At 31.9% G+C, this 20,745-nt stretch overlaps 1 protein-coding gene across 2 annotated transcripts in view; it reads right to left on the bottom strand.

Annotated features, from left to right (window-relative positions):
- LOC107438880 (homeobox protein cut) overlaps positions 1 to 20,745 on the bottom strand; it is a 195,416-nt gene that overhangs the window by 90,692 nt on the left and 83,979 nt on the right. The gene's annotated exons all lie outside the window — the stretch shown is intronic.

The following is a 20,745-nucleotide window of genomic DNA, read 5'->3' as shown; positions in this document are numbered from 1 at the left end:
AAAATATGAGCATGTATATTTTTGAAACAAAATTCAATTCCTTATTCTTCAAAACTAGTATTAGGATGCTGATTGAATAAAACTGTAAAATAAATTTAGCCTTAAAAAATTGAGTAAGATATTTTGTTGCTTCCCTACATTACCATTATTTCGTATTTATACCGTTTTCTTATACAGAGTGTTCTTTTAGGAACACCCTTAATGTACAGTTTAGAATGCTTGTCGAATATGAAAAATGCCATCGAAATTAGTTGAGTCATCTAAAGAGTCTATCGAATCAACAACAAAACCAGTTTGTTTGACAGATGAGATCACAAAATCATCTTTCAATTCTTCTCTATTTAACTTAGAAGCTTAATTGGTTTGGTTTTTTTTCATCTCGCTTTTCTCACTAATTAATTCGATTGGAGCCGAGATGATTCAGGGGATAGAGCTTTCGCCTTCCAATAAGGTGAGCCGAGTTCGAATCCCCATGACTGGCTGATACGAATTCCGCATCCGCCTTGCACCAACCACAGCCCTTACATAAAAATATCCTCAATGGTAGACGGATCATGATTTAGAGTCCCCTTTCCGTAAGGCTAACCGTGGGAGGTTTTCATGGTTTTTCTCTCAATGTAACGCAAATGCGAATTAGTTTTATCAAAAAGTCCTCTACGAAGGCAAATTTCTTCCAATGCTTGATCCAGGAGTCCCCTTATCTTCTGGATTGGGTTCAAAATTACAAGGCTACGAAGTTGAACATTAGTAGTCGCAAACCCAAAAAATTGGGTTCGTTGTTCAACGACGGTTATAAAATTGATTCGATAATAACCGTGGGGACTCGGATAGAGCATTCTTAACTACTTGCAGAATCGGTATTTTGAAAAATATTATCTTAAAAATATTACTTTAATAAGGTCTTAATCTGAATAACAGAACTATATTTTAGTACAAGTATGGCATTATATAATGAAGTTTTAATTTTCTGGGCAATTTGATTATGGATCAATTTCAGTCATATTTTTGACAGTGTCTTATTTATAATTTGTAGGTGAACGAATTAAAAATTTATTATTTTTTTCTGCATAATATGCAATATTTATTTATTCTTCTTTTTAACAGATGGTTTCGATATTCTTCTGTACTTTTAATCGAAACAAACATAATCACATGGAGTTTTTAAATTTATAGATATTCTAAATTATGTTTGAACTAAAAATTTTATAAAGGTTTACTTAATATTATTTTCTTAAACTTTTCTTATTAATCCTAAAAAATGCTATTGGCGTATGTTTGGCGAAGAGCATTATTTTAATAAGAAAAGAATTCGTCCGGCAACCCTAGTAATTCAAGGCGAAAATCGCCGTGGAAGAAACTGATCGGTGTCTTCATATCCGATGATTTCCACCCCCTTTCATTGTTTTCCTTTCATTTTTTTCTTCTCAAAGCCATCTTCGGAAATAGAGCTCTCGATTTGATTGGCTGACTTGGCGGCTAATCAGAATTACTTGACGCATTTTTCGGATACGCCAACCATTCAATCGATTTGGAGCAAAGTGATTGAAGTCATGATATTTACTTCTGTATTTTGATTATTAGAAAACTTTTTGTTTTTAACAAATAATTTTGTTTTACTTCTATTTTTTTTACACTCTCAGTTTAATTCAATTAGTGAATAGTCGAATTCATTACAATTAAAGTGATAAATTTTGAGTATTTGACTTATAATTTTGTTTAATATGTTTCCATATTAAAACACTCAATGAAGCATATACTAATTTAGGCTACACGCCTATTATTTCATATATTGCTTGTATTACAGTACCATATTTACAGACCCTTCATTAATCACACTTAATTGCATATATATTAAATTGGGTACTGTTTTTTCTTACATAATAATTTGAATGAACTATGATAAAATTGAAACAAAATCATTTTTATAATAATATGCTACTATCAATAAGAATAATAATTAAAAATTAATTACGCTCATACTTCAAATTAAAAAATATGACTGCAATTATATTGCGATTAATATTGCATATTAAGCAAGTTCCAAAAAGTTTCAAACCCCTAAATTTGAAGCTGACATGATTTTATGATAAATTATTGTTTTGATTTTAGAATTTACATAGCTTCAGTTTAGGCTTTCAACTTTTTTTTTTTTATGTAGAATAGTCCATAATTATACAGGTGTTTGATTTTTTCGATTTCACCTTTCTCATGAGAGATTCATTTAATTTGATAGCAGTTTTGTTTTACTTTCACTGAAATACTCATTTGCGACCCTAAAAGTGCGTACTTTTTTACTTCATTTTTGAAAAAATAGAATACCCAATGTTTACAGGCATATGCCAGGAATTGGTGTGAAGCGATAAAAATTCATTTTGTGTTTAACTCATTTTTGAAAAAACTCTCATTTTATATACCTTACTAAAAATGTACAATAAGCACACGGAAATTAATAGATCTACTATTAAGTATTTCTTTCTTTTCGATTTTACCAATTGGATACCTGCAAGTTACGTCATCATATGTTAATCCTAGCATTTATCGATTCAGTAGCCAATCAGGTTCGACACACACGCGTGACGTCGCGTTGTTTACAGGTATTCATTTAAATCTGACTAAAATCGCATGGTTAGGCATAATCACTTCTTCTCGCTTTGCTAGTACCTAATTGCAACACCTATCAATAATCTAAGGTGAATTTTCATAATTATTTTTCGATTTTTCTCATGTCATAAAAAGTATTGCATATGTTTTATTTTTGCAAAATAACAACCAAGTAGAATTGTAGAAGTCCTTTTTTTCTACTCTGTAAAAAGTTTTCGTGTATCTCACCACAAAAAATGTTCTTGTGCACTATTTAGAGGCCGCCACCACTCTTTTTCTTCTTTCTTTCTTTTTTTCTTCTTCTTTTTTTTGTATTTAGTAGCACAAAAATTTATATTTACAGTAAGATAAGTGTCAGCAAAGTTTATTTTTACGATAATGCCAAGTAAGAATCATTAATTTCGAAAATTTAGAATGAGAAGTATTAATTAGGAACCACACATTTTTAAAATTAAACTAATTCGTAAATCAAACATACGTGCAGTGCAGAGAGAATACAAAGACAAATTGGAAATAGGCTTAACAGAACGTAAGCAGGTAGAAATTATATATGATAAAAATCACTTAGTATAGTTAGTTCAAAAAGATTTAAAAAATTGAAATATAATTATCCTTATTACACAACTAAAAACATACATGCATATATTTTAACAGAGATCTTATGTTTTGATTAATATGAGACTTCTACCAACTCTTGTCGACTTGTATTCAAATATAAACAATCTAGAGACGAGTGTTTTGTGTAAGCTTATTCCATAAGTGTTTAGATTTAAATTACACCCCTTAAATTGTCTGTGAAAGCTTGATTTGATGTTAACCAAAAATAAAGCTTTTCTTCATACAATTTTTTAGTTGTTCAACATCATATTCGAAGAGATATTACATTACATTTTTTACATTGTGCAATCTCGCATAATTTTGGGATTTAATAGCTTTCTGAAATTTTACTTTGCGCTCCATAATTTTCTCTTTTAACAAATCTCTTTTTTTTCTCAAATAAAATAAAAAGTTTACAGGCAGTTTTTTTTCGTATTTCTCTAGTGGATTAAATGACATCGAATTATAATATGTTAAATATTACTTAATGATTAACGTATAAGTTTAAATATGTTTTATGAGATTTTATTATCGCATTAGAATATTATTCCATAGTATGCAAGGTGTTTTTTTCTGGTACAGATTTTTAGAAAGCATTTTGGAACACGATAGAGGTCACGACGAATATGAAAAATCTTTCAAGATGTAAAATCTAGAAGATTTCTCAAATGAGAGATTGTATAAAATAATAAAATTGGACTCGGAAACTAAATTGAAAAACGGAACTCGAAAAAAATGGATGGAATTTAGATATTATATTGGTTGGGAAGTAAAAATTAGTGAAAATATTCAGAATTTTAAGTTAAATTACTCTGAAAGTATCCTATAAAACATCAAAAATGGAGTTTTTCAACGAAAAAAGATGATTTATAAACAGCTTCTGATGTATCAGTGCGCAACAAAGATAATGTTTTTAATTTGGCTGAAAGTTTTCAAAAAAATATTTTTTTAAAGTAAGTTTCTTGAATGTTTTATCTTCTATGAAGCACATAATATCACCGCATTGACCACCATTAGTTTAACAGTTTTTTTTCATCTTTTGCTAAAATAATAATTTAGGTCTTCATTAATAACTGCCTTTTAGCGAAATAATCTTAAGTAATCCATTCCACACAAAAAAATTATTCCATCGTTGATATATAATAAGGTTCCACGTTTAGGTTGAACCCTAATATCATTTAATAAAGTTTAAAAAATATAATAATAAGGTTCAATTAAACTCCATATTAAGATTGCATAGAGTTTGAACGATATTTAATAACTTCCAAAATTTCCAATAATGTTCATTTTAATCGATTGATCACAATTTCATTTTGGTTCAGACATAAAATTTGTATTAAAGACCATGCACAGAGTAAATTTCTCTCTTACATATCTATTAATACATATAACACAATGGTTATGCGCAGTTCGGTCATGTTCATGCTATGGTCATCCTCGTATCAGGAGTTAACGAAATAAAAATTCTGTCGAGTAGATCTCTTAGTGTTCCACTTCAACAATCTATCATTAATAATCTGTCTAATTAGTTAATAATATGAAATCAGTTGTTAGATTTGTGTACTTCATTTGATCTTCAATTTTTTTTCCGCTGTGTAATAAATCGATACAATTTCTTGTGTTTTTTAAATTGATAATTTTTGGATTGCTGATGAAGAAACTATCCCAGACGTGGATTTGCACAAATAGAGTTTTTATAGCCTTGTCCCTATTTGCTTAGTTTCACTCTAAGAGAAAGGCGGTTCAGTATTTAACCAAAATAACGATATCATGCATGAACCATATTATAAGGCAAAGCTGCATTAATTTTAATAAAGCTTTAGATTGAGCAAAGTTTCGAGTTAAGTTGAACCATCATCATAAAAAAGTGTGCCAAAATAGCCCCGAAACAAATAGAGTTGCATTTGAGAACAATATGCATTCAAGACTGAAACAGCATTTACCTATTTTTGAGCTAAATGCATTGTCTCAAAAAAGATGTGGAGAGAGAAATGTGTCAGAGAGCCGGCAGGATTATACCAAGGAACTTTGGAGTACTATGCTCTAACTACCATAGTTGTACGCCCCAGACCAGGGGGAGTTGGGAAGCTTTATATAGTGGGCGCTAAAACGACACATTCCATTCGCTTTAAAGTTTTTAGTATATGGCGAAATAAGCAAAAATTACCGATCTCCTGACTAAACATTCGGAATCACATTTGAAACATTGAAATTGGATACTAATATGTCATGATGTGTCATTCCCACGGTCAGTATACAAAGCTTTCTAATTCTCTCTGGACTGGGGTATTCAACATGGTGGTAAGAGCATCATTCAGCGAACCCGGAAGTCGTTGGTTCGAATCCTGCCGGCGGTCAGCTTACAGCTCTCTCACACATTTCTCTTTCCACATCCCTTTTGAGAAAATGCATTTTGCTCAAGAATAAGTAAATGCTGTTTCAGTTTTAAAAACATGAAGTCTTCAAATTCGACTATATTTTGCAGGTATTTTGACGCATTTTTGCTCAATTTTGAGAAACCCTATTTTTGTGATGATGATTTCATATGATAAATTTTAAGAAATAGAATAATATGGTTCAACTTTTAATCATATTAAGGTTCTTAAAGGTTCGAATGACATTATGGTTCAAAACACACTCCAAAATTTCCAATACAGTAGATTAACATTGAGTGCAAAGTCATTTCTTAACAGACGGAAGTATTTCAGTGCTGACCCAGTTAAGCGAGTGAACGTCTACAATTGGACAAAAAAGAAAGCAAAAAAATAAAGATATAAATAAATAAAAAAACACTCTAACAAAACTTCTTCGTGGTTTTGGGCCCAGCTTTAAAGAAAGAGAAATTTCATAGTTAAATTTTAGTAGTAGCATTTTCATACGCTTCTCATGGCTCATTTTGCTCCCATGGGTGGATTTAGAGGAGATTAAAATTGAATTGCTCGCAGACTGAAACAGGCAGAATGGCCTAAGAGTTCCTACGCAAAGTTTAAACAAAACGAAATACACAAGATCGTGAACTAAGTGGGACTATACAGCGAGTCTAATGTAAAAACAGAATGAATAAAAAGGCAAAGCCAAATAAAAAGGGTAAACATTCTTTACCTCGCATTCACCCGAAGATAAATTCCACAAGCAGAATCTACAAGTTCCTAATTTTCTTCGACTATGGAACCCTAAAATAATCCAGTTTTTTTTTTTTTTTTTTTTTTNTTTTTTTTTTTTTTTTTTGAGGAACTTCGATATTATAAACAGTTCATCAACAACTGGTAAATATAGTAACAAAAAAATACTAATTATTTTGAAAATATTTATCGTGTAGAATGAAATATTTTAATTCTTGGTGTATGAATATGATGAAAGCGAACGAAATAAACTTAGTATGGTTTTCAATAAAGAACTGTAATAAATGTTGAGAATAATTATCAGAGAGACGTAATTCTTTACTCTTGATTTTGGTTATTTTATTTTGATTTGAATTTTTCCATTCAGGCTCGATGAGAAATACTTATGGAATTTTTTATAAATGCATATCCTTCTCATAGTTTATCAAGGATATTGTTACTGAAAAAAAATTTTTTTTTTAAATTTGTCACTTTTTATTAAATAAATTATGGATTATTGCTTGAATATAAATGCAGTTATTTAAGTAAATGTAATTATGAATCTTAAATAGTCCTTACCCGCGGAATACATTTTGGATACCGCTGATCTAGACTTACGAAGTATAGCTCAGCTGCTCGGTGGAGGGATTGTCGATTTTAAAAGTGATAAATTTTATTTGTTGCCACGAAGAAAAGCCAAACGCAAAGTTTGCCTAGCTTTTTTTTTCTTACTTATTTCACGTCCTTTTTTCTTTTATTCCATTATAGAATTTATTATTTGACTTCTATGGAATGTGAATTTTCCAATAAAGCAACTTTTTCCTAAGCTATACGGGTAAAAACTTGTAAACGCGTTGCTAACAATGTGTCTTTATACATTTCGCTCAGTGTGTCAAAAAAAAGAAAAAGAAAAAAAAAACTGAATAAATAAATAAATAGTCTTTATGAGGGAGGTTTCAATGAATAGTATTCCATGCAATGCATATTTGGCACATGGATTACATTTAGATTTAAGAGTAAGTAAATAATATGCAAAACAAGTAAATGAGCAAATTTTTTTACTACCAATTTAGAAGAAGAAAAAATAAACTTACAAGCGCATGATGCATTCCAATTTGCTCCGGACAACAAATATATATTTTAAAGTGGTAGTTTAACAATTGTGATTCTTGGTTTTATAAATTTAATTTAGTAGATTTTTATCCACCACTATTTCTAAATAATTCGTAGGCTTATATAATTCACCACTTTTTAGTGCAAAAAAAAATAAAAGTAAGTAAAGTACAAATGAAATCTTATGCGCCGCTCCAATTTGTTTTAAAACCTTCCACAAATTACAAAAAGTTAATCTTTGCTACATAGCGTTTAAAAGAGAAACAAACTCGTCACTTCCATACTTTGAATATTTGTAATTATTTCTTTGATTTTGTATTCGTCATTGCTGGTATCAAAATGCAAATTTAAATTTTTAATTCACCACTTTATAGTACATATGTCATGCTATACCTTTTAAAAAGCAAGCAAAAAAATTCCAATATTTGCAAAATTTACTCAGTTATTTACCGTTTTTTTTAAATATTTTGGCGTGTCTGGAGCAGTTGGCATCTCTGTGCATTTTGTGCAGAAATCACCTCACCATAGTTAGGAGAGTTAGGAGACATTAGTCAACAAAAGTGATATTATTGTTGATCAAAAAATATTTTACAATTCGAGCAACAACAAAAAGTCATTAAATTTACAATGACGAAAAAAGACGTTGAACCGGATAGCTGCTGAAACTCAAGCTCACTTTTCCTCGCACTTTCTAGTGGACACCTCTTTTTCTCGCCTGTTGCTCCGCTGCGCCCCTTCTCCGATCGGCTCCGAAGGGTGTGGTGCGAGTGCGCGTTCGAATGAGTTCGATCGGCGTTCGGCGCAAAGACATAGATCATGAGAACCAATAGCCCCGGCGACTTCAAACTTTAGGTATTTGCGCTTCGTTTCATTGGGTTAAAGGAATGCACGCAACATTCCAGGGGCGGCGCCAAGGCGGCCCGCAGGAGGAAAAATGGTAGAGGAACATAGACACCCCCCCTTCCCGTATCGGAATTTCCCCCTATTCAAACTGATTTATCGTTTTGTGGAGTCATTTTGCTAGTGTTGTTTGTTTCGGCACATTTGAAAAAATGTGATTCAATCATCCAATGTAGAAAACTAAGACTTTTTAAATTTTTTTTCTTACACATTATCTTTAAGGAAACACTACTACAAGTCATGTTAATTAAAAAAACAAATAAATGAATAAAATTCTACTGCAAAATCTTACGCTTAACAGGGGTCTGTTTAGAAGAAGTTTCGGTCCATTAACGGACCCTTCACAAAATATCTATTCATAAAAATGGACCCTTCACAACATATTTTAACTTAAAAACGGACCCTTCACAAAATGATTTTTCTTTTAATCGGACCCTTCACTAATTTGTTTATCTTCATTATTGTTTTGTTAATCGTATAAACCCTTCCCAGGGCAGAAAACAAGAAAGATGGATGTAAACGAATTAAGTTTTGTCTTCGGCAGACGATTCTTCCATTATTCGTCAGAAATGAATATTCTGCGTTCAGCAGTATAGGCTAAATACCAAATATTTGTATGTTGCATCTCTAATTTAAAAGCAGCAAATGCTGTGAAAATTTAATTTTTTTATTATAATTTTACAGTGCCGAGGCGTTTTGCAATAACCGGACCCTATTTGCACAAATTCATAAAAGCGGACCCTGGTTGAAAGAATGTGAGTAATTTTTTCACGATTTCACGAAAAACGGACCTTTCACAAAATGTCTGGACAGACCTCTGCTTAAGTTAGCATAGTTTTATATTAGTCTTGTAGTATCTGTACCACATTGTAAGAAATATTTTATTTTATAACCGACCATCGCTGAACACCCGACTCATGTTCTTTTGAGTTTACGACGACTTTGTACAATTGTAATTTTGAACCCAATTCAGACGACAAGGAAACTCCTGGATCAAGTATTGAGAGAAATGTTTGCCTTTCGGGGAAGAATTTTTTATGAAACTAACCCGCACTTGCGTTACACGGAGAGAAAGACCATGAAAACTTCCCACGGTAAGCTTGGCGGCAAGGGACTCTTACCCATGATCCATCTACCACTGAGGATATTTTACGTCAGCACTGTGGTCGGTGAGAGCCGGGTGCGGAATCCGTTGGGTCAGTCATGTCTGGGATCGCAGTCATGTCTGGGATTCGAACCCGGTTCCCCTAATTGGGAGGAGAGCTCTCTATCCTCTAAGCCTCCACGGCCCTTTCAGAATATTAAAAGAAATAGTTTTCTTTTAAAAGCTGAAGCGAAAAAAGAAAGCAAGTAAAATACAAATGAAATCTTATGTGCAGCTCCAATTTGTTATAAAACCTTCCACAAATTACAAAAAGTTAATCTTTGCTATATCGCGTAAAAAAGAGAAACAAACTTGTCACATCCATGCTTTGAATATTTGTAATTATTTCTTTGATTTTGTATTTGTCATTGCTGGTATCAAAATGCAAATTTAAATTGTTATAGGTTGCAGCACAATTATGTCAAATTAATTATTTGCACACAATGTGATTAACGAAAACACAAAATGAAGTAGATTATTTTGAACTCCTTTTTTTCCACCAATACTATGTTTTTTCAAGGTTTTAATCTTTTACAAGTTATTTTTTGCTATCGAAAAACAAGTCGTTGAAATGCCAATAAAAATTTGTTTATATAATCTGCCACCCATTAAAATTTCGGTTACTGAAACTCAAACTAGGCGTTATGTCAGAAAGTTGAATTCACAAGTCTGGTAGAAGCACCTAGTCTAGTTATGAATTTGTTTTTGGTGCTTGGCATAAACATAAAATGAATGAAATAAGCCGAATTACTGTTTTTATTTAAATGAAAATAAAAGAAAACTCTTATGAACATTGAGAATGGTAACCAGAGAAACACATTCCGTTAATCATGAATTTGGTTATTTCTCTTGAATGGAAAATACTAGATCAATTATTGCTGGAGAAATATTGTTATTGTTAGAGCAATATTGTTTTTTCTTTTTTTTTTTCTTTAATAATAGCATCTTTTTAACTTTTGACTAACTGCCATATTGCTTGAATAATTTCATAAAAATAACCGAAATACTAAATTAATATCGATTGGATATAAAACAAATATCGCTACAGGTTTTTAAAAAAGTCTTAACTGCCAGAACCCCTGTGACCCTTCCAAGGATCCCGTGGGTTCCGAAGGGTTCGCGGAACACTTTTTCGGAACCGCTGCTTTAGAAAAGTTCCAACATCCCAACTAGCTTATAAACTTTCTTAGAAAGCGTTTATAGGAGCCAGGGAGAGACGGCGATGGTAGTTAGTAGCTCAAAATATTTGTAAGAATTTAATATTTACCATTTGTAAGAAAATATTTGTAATTACTTAAATTTACTAAAAAGAAAAAAGTGTAATTCAAAGGTAATATTACACTATATGCGTAAAAGAAACTAAAATAAAGTAAAGGCGCAAAAGAATAATTATAGATTTTTTTAGAAGATATAAAAAAGAAGGTCAATATTTTTTCTTTTCATTTCGACGTGTTTGAGCATGAACATTAACCCTTTGCTTACGGTGTATCATATATTACCATCTCATGTGATCCGTATTGTACCAGCCGTAGGCTTACGTTGTATCATATAGTATCATCACATGTGGTCCATATGTTGTACCAGCCGTAAGCTTACAGTGTATCATATAGCAGGGCTCGAAAAAACCGCCCGTCCTCGGAAGTTAAAAATTCCCCGCAGACAACGAATTTCTCGAATCCGACGTCCGCGCGGACGGCCATTTTCATAAATAAATAAATTATTTCATAAAAGAAATACTAGGTTACTATTAGTAACCTAGTATTTCTTTTATTACTGTATAATGTAATCCTAGTAACTACTAATTCATTGTGCAATTTATATAAATGTTTGTAATAAAAAAGAGAAAATTGTATTTTTATTTATTTAGAAGCCACGGGTTAGTTTCAAATGAGGACGGGTGCATTGTTGGACAAGCCGTCCTCGGGGACGGGTAAAATTTCTGAGTTTTTTCGAGCCTTGTCATATAGTACCATCACATGTGATCCATATGTTGAACCATTTTGTAATTGTTTGCTTATGTGCTGTGCATTGTGCGAGTTAGACTGTAGTCCAGACGTGGACTATACGGTTAAGGGTTTTGCAAACCTAGGTACGTGTCCACGTCTGGAAGAAAAGAAAAGAAAAGATATGTTGAACCAGCCGTAGGCTTACGGTGTACCATATAGTACCATCACATGTGGTCCAAATGTTGTACCAGCCGTAAGCAAAAGGTCAAATGATTTTTACCCATTTATGAAATTGAATTAAAGTAATCAAGCTTCGATTTCTTCTTTTTTTTAAAAATTCTATAAAATAAAACTTAACTAACATATATTTCGATTCAACAATCTATCCCAAAACAACGCCCTTTAAAACAATTCTACGAATCAAACCCATTAATCAGCGGTTCGAGTAGAGTAGACCAACAATCAACGTGGGTTTCATATCTCCCAATCGTTTCGTGTCTCCACCCCCGAATAAACGTGCGTTACATCATTCCATTTTTTTTTCTTTCTTCTTCTTCTTTTCTTTTAAATATTGTGCTTAGACATCTCAAACGACGTCTGAACAATTCAGATAAATAGTGGAGACGGACTACAGCACAGTGAACAGGGGCTGCATGTGAGAGGGTCACGAGGTCAAATCCGGCTGTTATACCGATAATGGAGTGTTTCGAAGTCATGAACTTTCTTTTTCGATTTGCTTTTTGGGCGAACATCAGTTAGGGAAACGTTATTGAAACAACTGATGAAATCTATGGGGTGGCAGGCAGTTAATGATATTGGTACACCGAGAAAAAAAAAATGTATGACCAAAATTACCAAAATATGATAAAAATTTATCGTGTTTCTGGCTTTGTGGGAAAACTTAAAAGCTGAGCTATTACCGAAGTGATTTGGTAATGATTTTGGTAAAATTAAAATAAAATGTGGTCTCATAATCTGTGATTAAATTTGGCGAATGCGACAGAATTTGGCAAGGATACCTTGGCGATGACATAAAAGCCACTTATTCGGTTAAATTTACTTTTCAGTTTCGTACTTAATAAATGTGTGTAATAAGAACTATAAGTTTGAAAACCTAAATTTCAGGTAAAGCGTTACCATATGAACTGAAAAATTGCTAAACAAATGGTTTAAATACAGCATAACTTAATTTAATAAACCAAAATTATACTGTTTTTTTCAAATTAAAAATGTCTTTACTATATATTAGATGGTAATCTTACCAGAACGTTTTCTCCGTGTATTTTAAATTTCTAAAAGAATGGATTATCTTAGGATAATTTTTAATGGATATCTTTAATCGTGGTTATGTTTTCACGAGATTTTATATAATGCACTAAATTTTTATTTTTATTTTCATATTTCAATAATAGCCAGAAATTAAATAAAAACTATATCTTAACATTTTTGCTTCCAAAGTTTCCAGAATATCGATTCACATGCTAGTACAATACGGATAGGTCTTACTCTCCTTTTCCCGAAAAAGAAAGATTAGAACACATATGTGTTTCGTTGTCTTTCGTTTCAAATCAAATTAAAAACTCAAAAAATTTAACATGGTTTTAAGGCATTAGGCTGAGACCGAAGTTTTAACGTGCCTCGTGTATTCACTCATTGGTAAATTTTCAATGAGGATAGACAGAAAATATTTCTGATCTGAAGCTAGGGAACACGATTTCTCAAACAAATATTCAAATGGACCAGGTTCGAATACCAGCAATGGTATCTGAGTTCATATCCCGTTTAGAGTCCATGTTGGTTTCGTCTCCTGAAGAGTTATATTAATTTTTCTTATACAAAAGTTTTCCTGCCTTCTCACGCTTAAAAAGAGCTGCTACCAGTCACATATTCGATTTCCAAATTTTCCCCCTGATTTACACCTGACTTTACGCAATCAATAGATTAAGAACATTTTTCCAATAAAAAAATGTCATATGTGCTGATGTCTTAGTATTTTATGCCAGCTTTGATTTTTAAATATTATTAAAATTTCAGCATAATTGAATAGCTTAAATGTGAGTTAGAAATATTTAAAAAAAAAATGAATTAAAACTAAAAGATTCTTAGAATTTTTTTTAAAAGGAAAAAAAAATCGCTTTAGGAAAGTCATGATAAAGATAAGACCGTTATTTGTTTACTTTCCATCTTCCAATAAAACGGCGATAGTTACGATTACCGACTAGTAATACATCATTCGAGTATTTGATTTTTAAATATTATTAAAAATTCAGTGTAATTGTATAGCTTAAATGTGAGTTAGAAATATTAAAAAAATGAATTAAAACTAAAAGATTCTTAGAATTTTTTTTTTCAAGGAAAAAAAAATCGCTTTAAGAAAGTCATGATAAAGATAAGACGCTATTTGTTTACTTTCCATGTTCCAATAAAATGGTGATAGTTACGATTACCAACTACTAATACATCATTTGAGTATTTGATTTTTAAATATTATTAAAAATTCAGTATAATTGAATAGCTCAGATGTGAGTTAGAAATACTATTAAAAAAAGAATTAAAACTAAAAGATTCTTAGAAAAAAAAAATTTTTTAAAGAAAAAATCAAATCGCTTTAAGAAAATCATGATAAAAATAAGACCGCTATTTGCTTACTTTCCATGTTCCAATAAAACGGTGATAGTTACGATTACCGACTAGTAATACATCATTTGAGTATTTGATTTTGAAATATTATTAAAAATTCAGTATAATTGAACAGCTTAAATGTGAGTTAGAAATATTAAAAAATGAATTAAAACTAAAAGATTCTTAGAATTTTTTAGAGGAAAAAAAATCGCTTTAAGAAAATCATGATAAAGATAAGACCGCTATTTGTTTACTTTCCATGTTCCAATAAAACGGCGATAGTTACGATTACCGCCTAGTAATACATCATTTGAGTATTGAGCACGTGTGGGGGTGGCCACATAGCCGAATAGGCCACGATAAAATTGAGCCATCATGAGGTTCTCTTTTGCTTTCATTCCAGTCGTTGGCCCTGAGCTCCATGTTCTTTCTTTTTTTTTTCTTTAGCAGTACCTTGCTTACGTCTTGTTCGTCGAGATTGAAATCACGCTGTTTTTACACGATTTGTTTAATAGACTCCCTCTATTTCGAATGCATTCCCTCCCTGGAGAACATTTTCGAATGATGTAATATCATTTCAAAAGTGGAGATTTAATATTTTTTTCCCTTTTTAACCGTATTTGATGAAAATTTTTATTGTATTTTATTTCCCTTTTTTGTATTTTTTTAAGTGCTTAGCTTACACCCTCTACGCGACAAAGACCGGGTATTTATGGAGCAATTTGGGCGGAGTTATGTTTTGCAGGTGCGTATGGCACTTTCCATTTGCTATAAAATTAAAATCCGGTTTGGGTCAATATTTTTTTTTTTACGTAAAAAAAAAATCATCTTATTTATATTTATGTATTAAAAATAATACACCGAGAGGTAAAATTAAAGTCATATATGAAGTAGTATTAGATATTCAGTTTTTCAAACATGGGATTACATACAATTTTTAAATTTAAGTTTGAAGATGTGGATCTAATAATGACGGATTAGGTTTTCAGAAATTGTTAATTCATTTAAAAGTCAGCATGTGATGTATATGAAGTAATTGTATATGTGGATCTAATAATGATTAATTAACAGATATGGATCTAATAATGACGTATTAACCTTTCAGAAATTTTGATTCACTTAAAAGTCAGCAGTTGATGTATATGAAGTTGTTAAATGATAATATATTAAGGAAAATGAGGTAGAGAACTTATATAATAAATTGAGGTACATAATTTTAAGTTTTATGACTTGATGTATGTGATTTTAAAGGTAGATAACTTTTTTGTAACAGCTGTAAAATTAATGGAAAACAATAGCATTAGTTTTTTTACACATAGATTAAGCAAACCCTTTAATATTTGAATACTTAATGTTTTATATGTATTAACAGTGCACTTTTATGTGGGAGGTTTCATAATGACTGTCTTTAATGCACATTTGAGAATTTTTGTCATTTTAGAATTTTTATTAAAAAAGAAGCAAGGAAATTTTTCACGTTAGTTTTCAGAAATTAATATAAGCAGATGTCTGTCCAGACATTTTGTAAAGGGTCCGTTTTTGTAAAATTGTGAAAAAATTATTCGTAATTTGTGAATATAAAATAAACGTTAAGGCATATTCTTTCAGCCAGGGTCCGGCTATTGTGAATTTGTGCAAATAGGGTCCTGTTATTGCAAAAAACTTTTTCAAGGAGTTTTTAAATTGTAAAGACCTACAAGATTATGCTCAACACTGTGAAATTATAATTTAAAAAAATTTAATTTAAAAAATAAACAGCAATTGCTGCTATAAATTAGAGATGCAACATACAACTATTTGGTATTTAGCCTATACTGCTCAGCACAGAATATTCATTTCGAACGAATAAAGGAAGAAGCGTCTGCCGAAGACAAAACTTAGTTCGTTTACATTTGTCTTTCTTTCCCCCCTCCCCTTCCTGGGAAGAGTTTATTCGATTAACAAAACAATAATATAAGCAAATTTGTGAAGGGTCCGATTAAAAGATAAATTATTTTGTGAAGGGCCCGTTAACGGACCAAATTTATTTTAAACAGACCCACCCCCGATTTAAGTCCGAAGAAACAAAAACGCATTCAAAATCTGTCCAATCTGAACAAACAAGGCGGAATGTAAACATAAAAACCCGTTTAGTTTCTTGATAAAGCTTGGTTGCGCTTCCATTAATTGCCTTTTGATCCTGCCTTTTTTCCCGAATCAAAAGGGTTGCATTATTTTCAGTCCTGCTTTCCTCAGTAGTGATGCGTAAAAATTTCAAGAGCGCCTTTGTTTTTTCCCCTTTCTTAAAATTTTAATTTGATGCCATTTATGTGTTTACTTCAATTTCATTTCTGACAAAGGTTTTAATAATATAATTTCAAGGTTGTTACCCAGTATATTTTATCTGACAACCTGACAATACTGATTAATCTAGGATAGAGCTACGAGTTACTTTACTGAAGATGTGTGAACTTAGTGCATGTCCAGGGGTCTGTTTAGAAGAAATTTGGGTCCGTTAACTGACCCTTCACAAAATATCTTTTCATAAAAACGGACCCTTCACAAAATATTTTATCTTTTACTCGGACCCTTCACAAATTTGTTTATCTTCATTATTGTTTTGTTAATCGAATAAACCCTTCCCAGGAAGGGGGGAGGGAAGAAAGACAGATGCAAACGAACTAAATTTTGTCTTTGGCAGACGCTTCTTCCTTTATTCGTCCGAAATGAATATTCTGCATTCAGCAGTATAGGCTAAATACCTAATATTTGCACCTGTTGCATCGCTAATTTAGTAGCTGCAATTGCTGTTTATTTTTTAAAATTTAATTTCTTTAATTATAATTTTACAGTGTTTAGCATAATCTTGTATGTCTTTACAATTTAAAAACTCCTTGAAAAAGTTTTTTTTGCAATAACGCACCACCCTATTTGCACAAATTCACAAAAGCGGACCCTGGTTGAAAGAATGTGAGATAACGTTTATTTTATATTCACAAATTACGAGTAATTTTTTCACAATTTTACAAAAACGGACCTTTCACAAAATGTCTGGACAGACCCCTGATGTCGACTGTCTCCGATGAAAGTCAACATTCACTAAGTCACTTGGGTGAATGTCCGAAAAAATAGCAAATTATCATTATTTTTCACTAACATCGGCAAATGTCGACATTATCATGCACTGGTCGTAAATACTGGATAAGATGCTTTAGTTGGTAGCTCAGTTTTTTGTTTAAAAATATATCAGCTATTAAAATATTTGTTATATTATTGTTTATTTGTTTCATTAAATAATTTTTATACTATTTCGTTACTTAATTAGTTAATTCGATAAATTATTTCTCACTTACACTGGAAAATGACGATAATTAACATACACTAAAGCCGTATTTGTAATTGTTGAGAAATAAAAAATTAAAATTTATCCGACATTTACCATCTGCTGAGTTTTGTCATTCGCCGATATAAGTGTGGAATAATGATAACCTTTGACAAAGGTCAATGTCGCCAATAAAGTCACCAATCCGATAATCAATAATGTCACCCACTTTTCAAAGCTATTTTAAACACTTATCAAAGAGACTAAGTGAATGTTGAAATTCAGTAGGTTTCGGGTTTTCACAATAACCTACACACAGAAAAGGGAATTTAAAAATGTACAACTTATAGTTCACACTAACTTAAAAATGTAAATTATCTTGTTTTACCGTAACACGAGATACATTTCAGAGAACATTCAATATGTTTCATTACATCTGTTTTCCTCTTTTAGTATTGCGACTAATAGCAGAGTCAAGTAAATGATTTCAACTGATTGGAATATCATGAAAATACAAAATGATCCCGAATTAGTAATACAATTGATACGGATCGTTGAAATTGTAATTTATTGTATCGGATAAACGGGGAAAGACAAAATGCTTACTGACAGCGTTATTGGCAAAAACAGTGTTTACAACATCCAAAATTTCGCACTTCAATAGTCATACCAGATTGACAGCGATGGTCAAGTGATTGTTTGTTTTAGAAAGTGGAAAGTATTTAACGCACACGTTCATTCGTTTGAGAAGCGATATCTTTATTTGAGTCATTCAAGCAAGATTCTTCAAATATCCCAATCAAATGATCAAGTCTCAATAAATTGGAAGATCTGGTGACCAATGGATTACTCCACCCCCCCAAACGCTTTTGTAGTGACATTCAGACAATTGCGCAGATTAAAACTGAAGTGAACAGGTGTTTGATTGCGCTGTATTTCATCCAAAAATTACTTGTGCCCATACGTTCAGAAATTATAAATGATTGCTATGGTGTTCAATAATAGCCCTTAAAGAGCCGCTGTGGCTCAAGGGATAGAGCGTTCGTCGTTCAATGAGGTGAACAGGGATCGAATCCCAGCAATGCCTGGTCGATTCGAATCCCGCACCAGACTCACACCGATCACAGTGCCAACATAAATTATCCTCAGTGGATCATGGGTTAGAATCCCCTTGTCGCCAGGATAACAATTTTCCTCTCCATGTAACGAAAATGCGGGTTAGTTCCACCAAAAAGTCCTCCATGAAGGCGTCGTCTTCTGAATTGGGTTCAAAATTAGAAGGCTACAGAGTTGAAGATTAGTAGTCGTAAACCCAAAATTGGGTCAGCTGTTCAACGACGGTTATCAATAGCCCTTAAAGCTGGTATCATGAACTCATAATCACCGTACTTAAATGTGTTTCAACGATCTAGAGGAGTATGAATTCTCACATGAAAATGGCAAACAGCAGCAATAGAGCTTCAAAAGTGGACCTTTAATCTGTTATTAGAAAAAAAAGGGGGGCAAAACACTCGAACATTTGTCTTCTTACCACATTTTCCCGATGAGGCAACAGAGAGCTCATTAATTACATCGTCCCGAGTGAATTGTATGAATTATGCCCAAATTAACGAGTGCACACATGGAAGAAAACTGTCATAACTGCTCATTCACATCTCCTTTGAATGACTTCGAGTGCACCTTAATTGTAAGTACTCCTTGGAACAGGAAAAAACATCAATAAGCAATAGCACTTCTCCGAGGGAACTGCTGTCAAGGTAACTGGATAAGTTAAGGCTACTCGATAAGAAGAAGGCGACAAGTCAAACAACAAAAACCTTCCAAATCCCCATATTTCACGCAAGTTAAAGGCACCTTAAGTCCCTCTTGGGTGTCATCGCCTGATAAAGCAGTAATAAACCATCCATCTTGGAGAAGGGGAAGCGCAGGCAAATATAACACGTGTAGCAAGGGATGTAAACAAAGAACTGGATGTCACCTGGAACAATCACTCACGATGACTAATTGATCTCTATCGGATCGTCCGGGGAATCCCCGGGACGAATTAAAGCGTTAATTTTTACGCATAATTAATTATGTAAATTTAATGAAGTGGTGGATCGGGGCCCGTGCTTCAGCATGATTTATTAACCTTAAAGGTTTTCCTTTTAGCTGGCAGGCAGTCGCATCGGGGGAAATGGACGCCAAAATAATTTCTGTAGCACTGGCGACGGTAAGTGCTTGCAATTAGCAGACGATGGGACTGTTGGAATTACGTAGTTTTTTTTACCCCTACTCGTTTGCGTTCTGTCGTCTGTCGTAGGTACGCTAACGAAGTTGCGAATTAATTAGTTCGTCTCATTTGTTTTTCTACGACTTCTTGAGGAAAGGAAGGAGTCGAGGGAAGAAGGGTGGAAAAAGAAGAGAAAAATGTCAAAATGCCAAAAAGTTAAGGCGTGTTTTTTTCATTTTTTTCCCCCTCCACTACCGTTTAGTATGAGTACTTTTTGCTGATTATATTGTTCTTTTTAAATCATTCGAAGATTCTAATAAGACTCTTTTTTCTTTGATTTGTTTCCTGGCAACTATCCAATTTAAAAACTCTAGAAGATAACAATAATTATTTTAGTAGAATTTAAAAAAAAAAAAAAATAGTTTAACAAAATTTACTCATGGAATGTGTTTAAAAAAATAATTATAAATATTTTTTGTTGTTGATATTATTCAAAATTTATAATTTATTGCACAAATCGTAATATTCCTATGACAATTTTGAAAAAGTGATATCTGAAAAAACCACTATATGGAAAAACGGTTCTTATAAAACCTATCAATAGTTTCCAAACAAAAAATATATTTTGTCTTCTAGCTGTAAGCAAAATTATTTTTTACTTCAATTCCCTTTATATTCTATAATATAAAGAATATAAAGGGAATTGAATATAAGACTCATTCCTAGGTCGTTAAAATTTTAAGAAGTCAGTAAACTGTAACAAACGTTCACTGAGAGAAAAAAAAAATGAATTGTCAAAATTACCAGAATAATGTAAAATTTACTGTATTTCTGACTCTAGTAACACCGAAAAACTTGATAATTTTCGCCGAAGTGCTATGGTAGCGATTTTGGTAAAATTAACGATAAAATATGATTTTATAATTTGTGATAAAATTTAGTAAATGTTGTTAGATTTGGCAATTTTATCACGAAACCTTAGAGGATAAAACTAAAACCATTTATTCGGTCAAATTTATTTTTTTGTTTTATATTTTTTAATCTATGGTAATGAGAACTATATTTTTCAAAAACAAAACGGTAATTTTACGGTGAAAAATTGACTGATAGAAAATGTAAACTTTCTTTTACAAGAATTATTATAAAAGCAAAACTAAAATTCAAATTAATTTGCTATAACTTTGATTTTAACTGATTTCTTTTTACGT

The sequence above is a fragment of the Parasteatoda tepidariorum genome, chromosome 9 (genome assembly GCF_043381705.1).
Source record: "Parasteatoda tepidariorum isolate YZ-2023 chromosome 9, CAS_Ptep_4.0, whole genome shotgun sequence".
Classification (NCBI taxonomy): Eukaryota; Metazoa; Arthropoda; class Arachnida; order Araneae; family Theridiidae; genus Parasteatoda; species Parasteatoda tepidariorum.
Note: the sequence above shows the minus strand (reverse complement) of the source record. Positions and strands in the feature narration are given on the sequence as shown.